A 12,090-nucleotide genomic window follows, 5' to 3' on the forward strand; every position below is an offset into this window, starting at 1 on the left:
TGTGTTGGTCTGTAAATATGGCTTGGCTATTCATTGTAATCATGACCATCAAAATAATTTGATTTTAAATGACTAAGCTCTATGTATCATTAGACACTGTATGACTAATGACGTTGTCTTATTCAACACAAGTCTAACGATGCCCTATGTAGAAGTTGGGGTGGAGAAGCCAACTCCCTTTGTCAAGGTCCCATGAGGAGTTCTGACTCGAAGCAGGGAGCCGTACCTCGTTCTATCTCACTCCAGGACCTTATCACTACCCAGTAATGCCTCTCTATATGACAGTCTCTTGGGGGAAAGATGATGTCATGTGCTTAATATTCATACAACAACATTTTTGTTCTAGTGAAGTTAATTTGCAGTGCCCGTTGAAATAAGTAGAGTTAAGGGCTTGAGGTACTCTTGGCCTGACTACAATTATCCAATATTGAACCATTTTTTTTTTCTAGAAAAACTTACCTCGGAGAAGAGCAGCAATTACCATTCGAGAGAAAATGGGCCAAGGAATGAGTCGTAGACTGTGACTTAAGGGTTGGTAAAACAGAAAGAGCTCGCTAAGTCCTTAATTATTGGTGCTCAGTTAAGGTTGCATTTCCTGTTCTGCTGTTCCTGTGGATATCAAGTCAGAGAAACAGGAGCCGTTCTGTTATGGGCATTGAGACAGATCTTCTCTGAGTGTCTAGCAGCTCCCACTGCCTGCATATTGGAAATAAATGACAGATAACAAAGAAAGGAGATGGGCGGAACCAGTTAAACCTAATTTGATTTAACAGATATATTTAAACTCCTGTGTATATTGTCACTCTGCTAGGCCATGGAGATCCTCGAATTTCTGTAAACGAGGGGTCAGTATTTTTGTTGGAAGAGGACACGAGGAGGGTATTTTTTTGCGCTCATTTTATAAAGCAGAGAACCTTTTTATCTTTGGTTACACATTTTTTTGGAGGAAGGGCTGTTGCTTTTGGAAATTATACATTCTCACAGAAAGACACGAAATTCACCACCCCTTCTTCCTTATTTTGCCTCAAGGAAGCTTAGCAGGGCCCGATTAAGCAAGGAAAGTCATCAAACTTTCTTCGACAGCTCAGAAATCCCTGGGGTTGGGTTGAGTTCTAGGTGAAGGGTTCATATTGGTGTCAAATGAGTTCCTGCCATCTCGTCCCTGTCCACCCTTGACAGGACTACCCCCCACTCACACCAACAGCCAACAGACAAGCATTCATGCTTGAGACCTGAAGAAAGAAACACCTGGCTATGATTACCTGAAACTACACTGTTTTTTTTTTTAAACAACTTTTTTTTTTTTAAAGACTTACTTATTAGAAAGAGAGGGCATGCATGTAAGCAGGGGCAGCGGGAGAGGGAAAGCATCTCCAGCAGACTCCCTGCTGAGCTCAGAGCCTGACATGGGGCTTGATCTCATAACCCTGGGATCATGACCTGACCCAAAATCAAGAGTTAGACATTTAACAGACAGAGCGACCCAGGCCCCCAAATACAGTTGATTTTTTTATTAAATTACTTCATGATCTATTTTCAAGAGAGCAGGGACTTCAAATGGATCCCAAGCTCTACAAGTCTAACTCTCTGTCCCTGTCCCCTGACCTCCATCCCATTATCACCTACCTCAGAAGTTTCTAGCTTTTTCCTCTTCATTGAGTACCTTTCGCTTCCCCATCACCCAGTGTGAAAGGGGAAAACAAGGCACTGAGTCACATGGCAACTTCAGCCCAAAGTGGTCCAGTGATTCTCAGTCTGCTCCCCGTCCCAGCTCCTAGGAAGAAGTCTGAATTCATACCTTCCTTAATGAGGGAAGCCCTCCTTCCACTCTGGGAAAAAAGATAAACAGCCTTAGAAGGAAAACTGGCTCGTTCCCGACCAAAAGGAGAAAATCACTAGTGGCTGGTGGATGTCTATGTAGGGTTTGAGCTGCTCAGTTTACTCTGACCTGAGTGGGTTGTGCTGGAGACGGTGTGGGGTGACAACATAAAGCGATAGAGATGGGCAATAAGAAAGCGCTATATTCAATCTGGAGTGATCCAGAGGTTTTTCTCCCAAAGTCACTAGTACAAAAGCCTCATGAGGGCAGAGATTTTGTTGCTAAGAACTTAGAGGGCACTCAATAAAAAACTATTAAATGAAGACACGAACCCAGGATAGACCAATGATACAGGTCATCTACGGAGAGGTAGATTAAGGGCAAGGAGAGAAGGCTGGGGGTCAGTTCTTCCCACTCCTGTCCTTAGGAATTCTATTGCATCTCTGACTGCCAACCCCCCTCTACCATATTAGTACTGCTAATTATGCAAATGCTATTAGTGTCTATTCCTATGCCAGATATCATACCAGGCAATTTACATCTATATGTATTTAAATTGAACTTCACCTACCTGTGAGGTAGGTATTATATTGCCATTTTATAGTCAAAGGAGCTAAAACTCACAGAAGTAACATGTTCACAATTAACCATCAGCAAAATAGAGATGATGATGTAATCTGACTGATTCCAAAGCTCACTCTATATTTGTAAACTATAAAGACATAAAAGGGAGAATGGTATTTATTTCTGGGTTGCTCTTAAGAGGTTCTAAAGTGAAACCATGTGCTTTGTTATGAAAAAAAAAAAAAAAATCAGCTCCAATCAACTCCAACATAGAATCAACGACTTCCATCCTAATGTTATTATTTATGGTATTGATATTGTGGGTTATTACTGCATTCTTCTAGAATTCATCTCAAGTTTGTACATACACTGGTATGTGGTCTCACTGATTTATAGTGATCTATTAGTGATCTAATAGTGTTCTATTATACATAGTGTTCTATTCTATTATACATAGTGTTCACTAATTTATACATAGTGTTCTCCATTGTGTAAATATTCACAGGGAGATCAAGAAGCTGGCACTCATCTCCAGAGACTTAAAGAATGTTTAATAATTCCTTGATGGAACATCCTTATTGACTAATTACCATAAGACATTATGAACCATATTGTGAATTGCTCTCCCTTCTTGGCTTAAAAGTCCCCACCTGGGAAGCAGAAGCTGGGGGGTAGGGTGGAGCTGGGAGGATGGGAAGGGGGGAAATGAAGATAAAAGGGAGGAGCTCGAAGATTAATCCTGTAGGTTCATTACACCGGAAAGGTGGGTCCAGGAAAGCCATGTTTGGCAGGTAACGGGCCTTGCCTGGATGACTCAGCAGCCTCCAGCATGGCAACCAAGCTGAGTTGGTGGAAGGAAGCACAGTTCCTCCAGGCCTGATGGGTGAGGTTATAAAGAGCTCACTGAAATGCATTTCAAAGCCATTCACTATCCCAGTAAGATGCTTCAAAACCCAGCTCAGAACTAATCCAGAAAGAGGGTGCCTTGATCCAAGTTCATAAGGCATGCGAACAAGTCACTCAGCATCTGCCAGGAGGCCTTGGTTCTGTGCAAACTGGGAAATTAACAAAGTTCCGCTGAGTGTGCCACCCATTAGTAAAGGGCCACTGGCTCCCAAAGGCTTTGGGATTTACATACTCAGCCTCCACAATGAGGCTGCTTCATGCTCCTCCGGCTCCTTCCACTGAAGCATCCCAAAGTGCTTTCCTGGGGTGCATTATTTATACCATTGGGTGGAGAAGACTCAGAGAAGCCAAGTCTTGCCCGAAACCAACCAGCAAGTCAGTTCCTGAGGTGGGAATTGGGATCCAGAGCTCCCAGCCCTATTGTGGCCATTGGATGGGACTCCAGAGCACAGCAGAGGCCACGGGCGAGTCCTCTTGTGTGGAACTGTGACAAACTAAGGGAACAGGGCCAGCGTGGAGGCAGAGCCCCACAGATCCAACAGCACAACCGAAAACCAACTCAGAACACAGATCCTACCTGAGGTATATCAGTAGCATTTTCTTTGTAAATAAGGACATCAGTATTGAGATTAGTTGTTGCGAGGTCATAAAATATTGGAGTTGGAAGAAGCCCTGGGAAAGCATCAGTCCAATTTCTTTTGTTGACTGGTGAGAATATGGCAATCCAGAAAGACTAACTCGCTGCTCAAGGTCATGCAGGGGGGTCATACCAGAGCCAGGCAAATAGCCTGTGTATCTTAAGTATTAACCCTCTATCTAAATGCCAAGAGTTCTTACAGTAATTACTTGACACTAAATGATCACCACCTCAAATAGGAGCTAATCTTCCCCTGCACTTTCCTGTTATCTGAGCTGAAATAGCATAAGGAAACCAGAGGTGAAGGGGTGGTGAGCATTGCTCAGACCTGTAATCTGAGATGGGAAGCCTCCTGAATCCTCTACTCCTTTGGTCTTGGAGAAAATGAACACAGCCATGGAAAGAAGTGGTGGTACATTTCAGGGAGAGCTGGTGAAGCTGGGCTCGCGGGCAAGGTCGGGCCCACTCTGGGGTGGGTATCTAAAATAAGACAAAAAACCAAACGCACAAAAAAAAACCCATAAAAAACTTGTCTGGAACAGTGTTCTCAGGCTTCTTGCCTGGGCTTCGCACTCCACTGAGTGACAATGGGCTCTCGGCATAGGTGACAGCTGCCAGTGGGAGGCTCTCCCATCCCTCACCCACCAGGTGTTCTTCTTAGCAATCACATCAGCTTGGCAGGGAGTGGGGCTTCCAGGGCGCTGGGAGGGGCAAAGTGGTGCAGCTCCCTCTCCTTTGCGGTCCAGGTGTCAACAGACGGGCTATGGATCTGCCCCTCCCTTAACAAATAAATAGGACTTTTATAGGCTGAGTAATCCCACAGGGGATAAGCCAGACTGTCCGTTATCGCAGGTTTTCAGCTAGGGTCTACCGTCCCCAGTCCTGGATCACAGAGCCTATCACAGTTCCCACAAGGAACGGCGTTTCTAGAATGCTAGCCATCCCCTGGGCATCCATGAGGCTGCATGTGCCCCTGCTGGAGTTATGGGGAGCCAAGTCTTCCTGGGAGCTGCTGCTCATCCTTTAAATCCTCCCTCCCCCATTTGGCAAATGTCCTGCACCCTTTCCCAATCTTCATGCTCATGGTTCCGTGCAGATGTCGTCAATCCCTCCAGTTCAGCCTGGAGAGACAAGAGTGAAATTGCTGAGAAGACAGATTTAAGGAAGGAAAACACTTCCTTGTTGAGAACGACATCAGCCCCAACCTTTTCACGCTCCTAACCACTGCCTGATTTCAGCAAAACAGACCAGGACACGGGCTCCCTGGCTGTTCTCTTTTTTTGATTCCCTTCCAATGCCAGGCCTCTGAGCAAGAGGGGCCGTCCAGCTGAGTCCTGACAAGTGAACAGGGACACTGGCAAGTGGACAAAGACCAGGTTGGATGCTAAGTCCTTGAGTTCAACAGTGCCTGCCTTCTAGGCCCTACAAGAGAGAGAGCTCATGGAGTTAGCGTGGAAAGAGTGTTAGGAATCAGATATGGGATTTGGGGTTTGATATGGGCTTTGGGGTCAGTAAACCTTCCTAAACCTGGGGTTCTTCATCTGCAAAATGGAGATAGTAATCCCTCCTCTCTTCCCTTCAGTAATTGTGAAAATTAAGTGAGTTAGAATAAATGAAAGCTTTGAATCGCTGACAAGTACTGGGCTCCAAGTGAGTCTTCATTTTGCTCTCCTGAGTTCATGGTGTCCGCACCCTGGCTGGTTGAGCCACTCCCAACTGTCGCAGAGTTCCCCAGGTGGGTTCCCACCCAAGGGAGGAGAAAGGAGGTGAGCCCTGGGGTTCTCATTTGCCTCCCTCCTCCCTTTAAATATTCTACAAGCACTGTGCTACTACTCCGAGAAAAATGAAAAATAGAAAAAAATCCCTAATTCCAAGGAAAGATAGTAGAACCAACCCCTAGTCCTAGCCCATGGTGGCGATTGTCTGATGCAGAGGGGACTGATCTTTGGGACAATACCAACTGTCTCAGCCTTCAACAAGTACCTCATTGATGGATACCGATAACGATAAGAGATCTTTCTGGACCCTTCAGGCCCAAACCCCAGCTGAGATCCCAGGGAAACAGGCGATCCAACCCAAGCCAAGAGAGTGGTCACTCACTTACCACCTTCAGACTGGTCAGAGGGGCCGGAGCCTTTGACTCACGCAAGCCTACTTTGCAGCGTGGGGTCACATTAGGGTCGGCCGTCAATCCCTAATGCCAGAAAAGCTCCCCTCTGACTTAGTCATGATCTCCAGGGTTTTGATCTACAAGCAGTGAACTGGCACTTTCCACCGAGGAATGACGATTGGGCTCTGCAGAGCCTCATTAAGCTCCAGGACTTAATGACTCTCCTGGTTAATGGAAGCAAAGCCATGTATGTGGTCACATCTGCCAGCATATTTGGCGAAAGAGCGAAACTTTCCGAGCAGGTTGGGGAGTAGCGGCACTAATCCCCCAGGCCACCCCCTTCCCCCCACCCCCCGCCCTTATCTGAGGCTTGTTTTGACAGCTCACAGAGCCTAGTCTCATGAGAAGAACAACAATATTGCTCCTTTCCCTTTTCACGTCTTTCGTTCCAACCCATCGTTTGCCGCAGGGGGAAGGAAGAAACAATCAAGCATTGTCTTGTTCTGGCCCGGTGTGTCAGGGCCTCATGGAATAAATATTATTTGCCTGGGAGGGGAACTAGCTAGCAGACAGCTCACAGTGTAAAGTGAGGGCTGGGTAGGACAGGGAGGGTGGTGATGTTTGGGTTTGGTTTTATTAGGAGTTTAATCTTTTTCTCCCTTGGTTCTGTGGGTTTTGTTCCCCTGACAAGCCATTAAGCGTGAGCTGGTGTTGTGCAGGGCCTCTGCCAAGAAGAAACAAAAGAGATTTTTTGCAGCGTGTGCCCTTGGTCACTCCCTCCATGTCCAGCTTTGAGTGAGTCAGGGGTGTGCCCCCTGGGGACACTCACAGGCCGAAAAGAACATCTTGGAACATTCCACCTGCCATGGCAGCCTCTCAGCAGTTATGGTCGGGACGGCAGCCCCCAGCGCGGATCTGGGGAAACAGGGGCCCCAGGTGGATTCCCAGTAAGTCCACATTTATTGTATTCCTACTGTGTGCAGTTCGGGAGAAGCTCTGGTGTACTGCATTTCAATTTTCCTTTGTGCCTTTAGCCTGAAGAGAGCCTCCCATCTCTCTGGAACAGAAATCAAAGATCGGTCATTGACTAAGAGACAGACATTGGAGCGACTTCTCCAGAAAGACTCTCAGGAGTAGGAGTGGGTAAGAAACACAAAGGTGTTGCTGCCTTGGGACAACCACAGAGCCGTGGGGGTAGGAAAGAGGTGTCTCTCCACAGTGCAATCAAAAGTCTCCCCTTTCTCCTCACCACAAAAGTCCCTCATCCCTAAAATCCATTCGGAGTGCAAGCTACCTATTCAACCACAGTAATGAGAACACTTCCTGACCAAGAACCTACTACATTGTGCTAAGGGCTGTTACATATATTATCTCATTTAAGGGAATGGAATCCCCACCCATCCAATTCCATAGATGAGAAACTGAAACTTGGAGAGGAGACGGAACCCGTCCCAGTTTCCACGGCTGATAAGAAGGTCTCGAACCCACCTCTGTCTCCACAGTCTTATGCTCTCAGAGGCACTTCCCATAAGCGGAGACGGATTTGTAAAGACCCTCTTACCTCCAAGCCAGACTGGACACACCTTCACTAAGGGGGCAGGTGCCATCTGCCCCTGTGGTGAGAGGCTTGCTGGCCTCAGAGAATGGCAGCCACGACCTGGGCTTTGGGGCCATTGTGCCGTCTTCACAAGTTGGAGAGCCTCTGTTCCCAGAGGGCAGAAAGCCTGTCTGTATACTCTATTTAATTATTTCTGCATCCCAAATTATTCAGCGCTTTCCTTGGTGCCATATACAATTAGGGATTTAAGATGTGTTTTCTGGGGATGATAACGATCTCACCATCCCAGCCGGTGAAGTAAACATCACTCCCCTTCTCTCAGGGAGAAACAAAGAGCCACAGAAGGCTATGCCATCCCAGGCACTCAGCACCGTGTGTGGAGGGCATGGGCACGGGAGTTCCGCACACCTTGTTTAGGATCCTGGCTCAGCCACACACTAGCAGGGTGCCTGGGGCAAGTCAGCTGACCTCTGTGAGGCTGAGTTTCCCCAGACACCTCCCTTACAGGTTATGTCAAGATTAGGTGAGAACATGCCCGCAAAGCTCCTTGCCTGGCAGAGTCCGGGTTCAGTGCTAGTTTCCTTACTCCACGCATCTCTTTCTTTCAGTAAGACTCATGGTTCAAGAATCTTGATTCATGTCTGCCTTGGGGATATTCCCACCTCTGCAAACAGCTGGTACCACACCGGGCTGGTGGGCATGAGGCCCAGACTTGGGGCCACTGTTCTCCTCAGCGGTATGGCTGAGACCAGGCTAGAGCTCTGCAACAAGATGGAACTCAAGCAAGGAAAAACAAAAGGGAACATAAAGTCATAGGAATGTGCAAAGAAGTCAGAGGGTGACTTCTGCTCCTTGTGGCCCACTGTAGGGAGGCCTCTCTGTCCAGCCCCAACTGTCTCCAAGGAGCACCCTCTAACCTGTCTAGGGTCCTCAGGGTTGAGGCTGAAGAGAAAGAAGTTGGGATCCTGGAGAACTCTTTCCCCGCCAAGACCTACTTTTGGAGTTCCCGCTTCGAGTCTGAAGACAGGCCTTCTCCCCAGATGATAACCAGAGGAAATGTTCCTTTCCCAGAGCCCCTGCCTCCTTACATTCAGGAGGATAAACATATCAAAAACATCAGTAAACCCTGCATCCATCCAGGAAAAAGGGGACAGAAGGGGACATTTATGACAAATGCTTTATCTTGACGCCATCCCCTTGGATCTTCACATCAACCCTGTCGAGTATTTTTGTTTTGTGTTTTATTTTAAAGATTTATTTGTTTTAGAGAAAGAGAGAGTTGGGGGAAATGTAGAGGGAGAAGAGAAAGAGAATCTCAAACAGACTCCCCACTGAGGAGGGAGCCCTATACAGGGTTCGATCCCATGACCCTGAGATCATGACCTGAGCTGAAATCACAAGTCAGACAGGGGCGCCTGGGTGGCTCAGTGGGTTAAGCCGCTGCCTTCGGCTCAGGTCATGATCTCAGGGTCCTGGGATCGAGTCCCGCATCGGGCTCTCTGCTCAGCGGGGAGCCTGCTTCCCTCTCTCTCTCTCTGCCTGCCTCTCTGTCTACTTGTGATTTCTCTCTGTCAAATAAATAAATAAAATCTTTAAAAAAAAAAAAAAGAGTCAGACAGACGCTTAACCAACTGTGCCACTGTGCCACCGAGGCACCCCTGTCAGATATTTCCGGAATATCATTCCTAGCCAAGGGATGAAGACATTTTAGCTTGAAGGGATTATGGGAATTGACCAAGTTCACAGCTGGCTAGCAAGTGGCAGAGCAAGCACTAGTTCTAAGCCCAGTTCTCTGGTGTCTCTGTTCTTGAGCCCGGGACACCAGCCCCAGCAACTGCACCTTCCCTAGGAATGAAGCTGGGGCTCTCCTACTGACCAGCACAAGAAAGTTTCCTGGAAGTACTGAGTGAAAGAAATGAGCACCAGCTGAGGCCACAGGCCTGAGGCAAGGGGACCTGGCAGTCATCCATCTCTCTGCCAGGTAGTCGATCAAGTGGAGACTTCACCACGTGGAAGACTGTGCAGGTCAGAAACCTTACCCTCAGTGCCTCAGTTTCTCATATGTAAAATGGGGGAACAAATAAATCAATATATATAAAGTCCTTAGAACGGTGCCCGGTACATAGTAGTTATTAAATAAATTCAGGCATTTTGTCAACACTGTTGTTGTTGTTACTATTATTTCCTCTCGAAGTTCTGTGAAGAAGAAATGAGACGATGAATGTGGAAACACGTTACAAGCTGCAAAGGTCAGGGATGAGAGCTCACAGATGCTGACAGGACAATAGGAAAGGAGAGTTGGCCTCACATCATGTGTTCCAAGAATCTCAAAACCTTCAGCGTGAAACACAGAACTACTCCAAAAAGCAATCCTCCGGGCGCCTGGGTGGCTCAGTCAGTTAAGCGTCTGCCTTCAGCTGAGGTCATGATCCCAGGGTCTTGAGATCAAGTCCAGCATCAGGCTTCCCCACTCAGTGGGGAATCTGCTCCTCCCTCTACCACTCCCCCTGCTTGTGATCTCTCTCTCTCTCTTTCTCTCTCTCTCATGCACACACTTTCTCTCTCAAATAAATAAATAAATAAATAAAATCTTTAAAAAAACAATCATTTGCCTTCTGGTTGTTTTTGTGTATTCTACCTCAATTTTAGACCAGATCTTTTCTGTCACTGAGCTAGCTATTTGAATTTCACTTAGTTATCCTCAATCATCGCATAGCAAGGTGTTAAAGATGCAGCACCTGGTCTAGGACATCCTTGGGTATCTTAGTGCAAACAGAGAGAGCAATCCAGCTCTGTCTCTCTTTCTCAGGTAACCCAGGTGCGTCCTTTCCTGACGGTCGGGAGGAACCAGGCAGGCAAGCTGCCCAGCCAGGGGGAGCTGCTGCTAGCTGGTTAATGGCCACAAGCCCCAAAATGCCACCCTTCAAGGTCTTGTCACAAAAGCTCCTTGGCCCACACTGGGCTGGTTTCATACGTGTCTGGTCAATTAGCCAAACAAGAGTTACTGAGTGCGACTTTGCATCCAACACCATGCTGGAAACCAGGGGTATATAAGGGAAATGGCTATGCCATGGTCCTGGCCCCTATAGAGATCTGTCTGGCTAGTAAAATAAGGCAAATGAAACTGAAACAATGAAAGAATTATAAAAGAAGGTGATATAACAATGGTTAGGATTTATGGCACAGGGGCGCCTGGGTGGCTCAGTGGGTTAAGCCTCTGCCTTCAGCTCAGATCATGATCCCAGGGTCCTGGGATCAAGCCTTGTATCTGGTTCTTTGCTCAGCAAAGAGGGGGAGCCTGCTTCTCCCAATCTATCTGCCTGCCTCTCTGCCTACTTGTGATCTCAAATAAATAAATAAAATCTTAAAAAAAAAATTTACAGCACAGAAAGTAAATGCTAGAGTATAAATGGAGACAAAAGCTAGAGGGGCCTGGAAAAGCTCATGCAGGAAGAGGTTCTTTAGTTGGGCCTTGATGGTTGTGTAGGAGTCGCACTGATGGAAGGCATTCCCAGACCGGTAAACTATGTGAGAGAAATCTAGGAGGTCGAAAACACCAAGGACTGTTTATGGAGCAGAGGCAAAACTGGCGTGACTGGACCAGAGCGAGTCCATCCTTATTCCCAAACGCCTCTCCTGCTTTGCAAGAACCAGGAAAATGAATTCCTGATGGTAATACAGCTAGTTGAAGTTGGTCCAGTCAGTCCTTATTTGGCCTCCTGCATTGATAGCCCAGTATGAACCTTGGCAAGCTACCTACCCCCTTTGAAACTCTCTTCTCTGTAAAACAGGGATGATAGGAGCTACTGAATAGAATGAGGATTCAAAGGGAGGGTATGTGGAGGCCCCAGGGCCAAGTGCTCATAGGCAGGTGATGAGGACCATTCTCCCCTCAAATTCCAGAGTCAGGAGCTCCCAGCTCAGGTTCCCTGGAGAAATGCCCTTCCAAGCTCTCCCAGGAGCTAGTGCCCATCTCTCCTTGCAGAGAGCAGCAGGATTTGCTTTGTCTCTCTACCTCTTCAACTAAGTTCTGGGCAGAGGATAAAGACAGAGTTCTCTGCTCTTGGAACTCCCTTCTGCCCTGCAGGGGAGGGTGAACCAGATTTGGGTGACTCTCTTGTTGTTGACACTGATCTGTCCAGGATACAGGAGGATGCTGCCTGGGGCCCACCTACCCGAAAAGCAGACCGCACCTTGACCTTGTGGGATCATAACAGATGCTCTCCAACTAGCCCTCCAACTTGCCAATTCTTTGAAAGAAGGTCGCTGTCCTGGGGGGAAGAAGGGGGGGGGGCGTTCCCTGCTGGTTTTGCCACTCTCCTCTTTCTCTTCCTTGAGAAGCCAGCAAGGTGGAAAGGGCCTTGAAAGAACTTCTCAAAAGGGCTCACTGACCCAAGAAAACAAAGTGACCCGGTAAGGAGCTGCCTCAGATTGAGGTCATCCATGAAAGCGTGAGCCCGAGAAAGTAATGATCACCTGGCCCTTCTGCGCAGCCT

Source organism: Neovison vison, chromosome 7 (genome assembly GCF_020171115.1).
Source record: "Neovison vison isolate M4711 chromosome 7, ASM_NN_V1, whole genome shotgun sequence".
Lineage (NCBI taxonomy): Eukaryota > Metazoa > Chordata > Mammalia > Carnivora > Mustelidae > Neogale > Neogale vison.